Below are 5,000 nucleotides of genomic sequence, written 5' to 3' on the forward strand. Positions count from 1 at the left end.
TAATCCCATTGCATTTCATTTTACTCGTGCATCTTGCAAGCAAAAGCAAGGTTATTATACATTCAATATTTATTATTGTTGTTATCGATACGGTAGGTTTAGAGGACTCAGGATAGATGCATGACTTTGATAATGTGGGTCGTCTAGGAACTAGATCTAGTGCATGTGGATAATTAATAATTTTTGAACTTATACTTGCAAATTTTGTTGAACTACTATTATTATGCAATAATATGGCCATAGCTATGATTGTAGTATATGAGGTACTTTTGTTGGAGAATTGATAAACCAATTAATTATTTTTTTAACTAAAAGTACGAGTAACTATAGTTTACGTGATCTTAATAATTAAATTTAACGGGTATTTATGAAATTTTAACGAGAAGACAAATAACGTTGCAATGGTGAAATATCGTTGTAGCGGTTAAATAACATATGTTGAGCAATTGTCGAGTTTGGTGGATTTTGAAAAATCATAACTTTTTAAGAGGGGATAAAATGGGCTATTCAAGGAAAAAACGTGGCAACACAATGAAAAAGGAAGTGAAAAATAAGAAGTAGGTTAAAATATGTATACCAAACAACATTTCATTCCTAATAGTTGAAGGGTTTGAAGGTTTTTCTACAACCACGTGATCAGGGTTCAAATTTTACCACCTACACAAAGATCATTTCCCTACCCTATTGCCTATAAAGAATCATCCTTACCCTAGAAGCAAAAGAATATCTTTTGGAAAAAACTAATTATTATTCACTGATTACTCACCATTTCATCAACTAGAGTAAATAAAATGAAAAGATTACCATTCACAAGGAAAATTAGAGTCGAATGAAATTCAAAAACACCATTTACAACTTCAAAGCTTGAATATCAACAATATGGGGACGGCCACATAAACCAAACAAATCAACATCAAAACAACTCAACAGAAAACCCGAAAAATCGCCCCTAATAAAATTATCAACAATATGACATATAAGATTGTTTATGACCAATTACATTAAATTAGAAGAGAATTTCTATCAAATTTCCCAACCGTTTAACAGAACAATAATAACATAATAACCATTTACAAAATCTAGTAGTAAAATGAGTTTAGCAACACTAGTAAATACTTCATCATAACTACTAAAGACACAAAGCATACGTAAATCAACATTATAATTTTCAGTTAATACTCAAACAACATCAAACTATTAACATCAAACATAAAATGAAAAGGAGTTAAAAAAATTTAAAAAAAAAAACAAAAAAAAACCTTCTTGGTCAAGGGTAAAGGCTTGGACGCAGTTATGTTGAATTAAATTTGAAAGACAATTCATAACTTTCTTATTGTCAAGTTTGGTGAATCGAGAAATCATCTCCCCTGTTAAGGTTCCTTTTCTGAGTAAACATTCACATACTACCTGCTCAAAAATATCAAATTCACAAAAACAAAATCAATACAATTAAGAGTATTCATTGCATAGTGAATATCAAAAAGTTGTTAAAAGAAGGAAGGAGGAGAAAGAATATACAGAGGCACGACTGCCGAAGTCGGTCTCGATGATGTGCACGGCGAGTTTGATGCCGTACGGTGTTAACTGCAGCATCCTTCACAATGGTTTTCTTCTGTTTCAGCGTCTATCAGTTATCACTATTATTAGAGGTGTAAATCGTGCTTTTGGTTCAATACAAAACCAAGCCAAAATTTTTAAAACCAAAGTGAACCGAACCATCTAGATTTCAAAAAACCAAATCAAACTGAAAAATCAAAATTTCAGAAGCATCACTTTGCATCTCAGACTCACACTTACAGCTGCCACAAAAAAATTATCAATCACCAACACAGCTACCGATTTTCAAGCCATGCAAAGGCATAAAATTATCCAAAGTTATGAGATAAACTACACCTTATTGCAAATTTTAACAAATACAGGTTCACAATCAAATCAAAAATCAAAATCAAAATTTCACAAGTATTCAAAAATCAAAATCAAGACCACTAACAAGTCCAAATGATTTCAACAATATATAAACGTTCAACTCAGAAAAGTCACTAAAACCATCGAAAATTCATGTTAAAAATCAAAGTTTCACAACTGCTAAAGTTTAACAAACAGCAAACCAAATTCAAAAAACTCACGCGTTTTTTAAGAGAAGGTGAACTCATATTAATTCATCTCACCATCATAAAAACTTAACTTTCCCATCAACATTACAAGAATTAAAAACCCATCACAATCTTTTTTCAAGAAATTCAATCGTCAAATTCCTCTGTTGGGAAAACTTTTGAAAAGTAGCTATCAAAAATTTGGAAATAGCCTTAATAATTCAATCTTTAAAGCTAAAAATTGACAAACATTTTCATATCTCGGTAAAAGATGGTAACTTCAGTACCTGATTGATAGAATGAAGGCATACATCAATTAGCAATACTGCAGTGATAATTTGGAAAGAGCATATATGATGAGTTGAGGTAATTTTCTTTGAAATTACTGATCAACACTGACAACATCTATCACAATTTATTGAAATTTTTTATCAACCAAAACCAAATTACAATCAAAACTAAAAACAAAGTACAATAAATTGAAACTCCAACTATATTGCATGGCAAGCCAAATTATCACCATACTGCCGATAATTTTATTCTTACATTGAAACTTAGCAAAACTGCGAATTAATTACCAGCAACAGCATCCTAATTCGAATTCAAGAATGAAATCCTTGAACAAGTAAGTCCATAACAATGCTTCGCCAATATAATTAATTAATATATAATTCTTCTAGTCCTTAAGGCATAAACAATTGAAGCATATCCAAAAAATTTTCAATGAAAATTCAATGAAAAAATCAAAAGCAACTCCAAATTCATAACTTGATGAATAGATTACCACAAAGAATTAATGAAGAAAATAAATTAGGGAGAGAAAAGAAGCTTACTCACTCACTGATAACCAGCAAAACTAGTTTGATTAGCCCTATTCCGTTTCTATATCTGCGTAGTAGTCTTTGTTTTTATCATAAACCAATTTCCTGATCACTTTGTTTAATGTGTAACGGGTGAGTTAGGCTTAATGTTTACGCGTGTTCGTTATGAGAGACTGTGAGCCGGTTCCCCAATTATAGCCTAATAATTATAAAAAGAAAAAAATCTACAAATTAACGCGAGCGGTTAAGTCTATTTAGAGTTGGTATTATAACCTATAGAAATTGGTGTTATAACTTATATATGTTTTATTGATAAAAAGATATTATTAAGGTTGTTGAATTTACCAATACGTACAATTCTCAACTATAACTTATTTGCATAATTAATTTATTGTTAATAATTTAAACTTTTAAAAATCCAACCATATTTTCAAAATAATGTGTATTAAAAATTTAAAAATAAGCTTAATTAAAGAAAGAAAATGAATTGAACTTAAATATTTATGTGTAAGAAAATGTTTTTTATTATATATATATATATATATATATATATATATATATATATATATATATATATATATATATATATATATATATATATATATATATATATATATATATATATATATATATATATATATATATATATATATATATATATATACATATATATATATATACATATATATATATACATATATATATATATATACATATATATAAATATATATATATATATATATACATATATATATATATATATATATATATACATATATATAAATATATATACATATATATATATATATTACATATATACATATATATATACATATATATATATATATATATATATATATATATATATATATATACATATATATATATATATATATATATATAATAAAATAAGGGATATTATCAATGGTACCCCTGTATTATAGCAAAATAACAATGGTACCTCAGCTAATTTCAATGGTACCCCCAAGTATATGCTAATTACAACCGTGACACTATGAATGATTTTTCCGTTAAATGTGAGTTAGTTTCTTCTTCTTCTTCCCTTTTCCCTTTCCTTTTCATGTTCTCCTTTCATGGCTGCTTAGTATGGAATCTAAGAGATAGATCCTCCATTCTTCAAACCTTTAAGACGAGCTCCAATATTAAACCTCCCAATTATCTCATCCAAAAAATTCAGAATTTAAAAAAAAATTAAGAAAAATCTTTCAAATTACAAGCCATGAATTACAAATTGCCGGAGCAATAAAATCTTTTTCATCCCAAAAAACAACATTTTAAACTGCCAGAGACAAATTTTAAATTAAATAAAGAAATATAAAAGAAAACAATACCATAACAAATAAAATCAAAACTCTGATCCAAAATTAAACAAAAACCCAGAAATAATGAAAGCAATTAAAGAAAAAATAATCATTCCAAAACCCACAAAAAATTAAGTGGCAATTAAAGATCCAAAACCCAAAAATTCAAACCTGCAAAAAGACTAAAAGTTTAAAAGAAAGAGATCAAAAGAAAGATATAAGCTTTGAATACCTGTTTATAAGCAATAAAAATGAAAATAGACTTTCTTTAGAACATACAAATGATTTTGTTCCTTATATTAGTCGAGTTGTTCGACCTTAAAATACTAAACAATATGGTATTAAGGTGAAGCAGCCATGGAAGGAGAGAAGGAAGAAGAGAGGGAAACTAATCATGGTTAGGTCATTCGAGATTTAACGGACATTTAACGGAAAAATCATTCATAGTGTCACGGTTGTAATTAGCATATACTTGGGGATACCATTGAAATTAGCTGGGGTACCATTGTTATTTTGCTATAGTACATGGGTACCATTGATAATATCCCCTTTTTTTATAATATATATATATATATATATATATATATATATATATATATATATATATATATATATATATATATATATATAGATATATATATATACACACACACACACATATTTATATATATATATATATATATATATATATATATATATATATATATATATATATATATATATATATATACATATATATATATATATATATATATATATATATA

The 5,000-nt window shown here is 26.9% G+C and overlaps 1 long non-coding RNA gene across 2 annotated transcripts; it reads right to left on the minus strand.

The window, feature by feature from the left end:
- Positions 1 to 6: 6 nt before the first annotated feature.
- Positions 7 to 3,076, minus strand: LOC130825737 (uncharacterized). Of its 2 annotated transcripts, none has more exons than XR_009046943.1 (3): positions 2,931 to 3,076; positions 1,519 to 1,624; positions 7 to 1,407 (listed from the first exon to the last, which is right to left on the minus strand). It is a non-coding gene; the product is annotated as an uncharacterized LOC130825737 (long non-coding RNA). The 2 variants fall into 2 exon arrangements; XR_009046942.1 differs by having other exon boundaries at positions 2,927 to 3,076.
- Positions 3,077 to 5,000: the final 1,924 nt, after the last annotated feature.

Source organism: Amaranthus tricolor, chromosome 10, assembly GCF_026212465.1.
Source record: "Amaranthus tricolor cultivar Red isolate AtriRed21 chromosome 10, ASM2621246v1, whole genome shotgun sequence".
Taxonomy (NCBI): domain Eukaryota; kingdom Viridiplantae; phylum Streptophyta; class Magnoliopsida; order Caryophyllales; family Amaranthaceae; genus Amaranthus; species Amaranthus tricolor.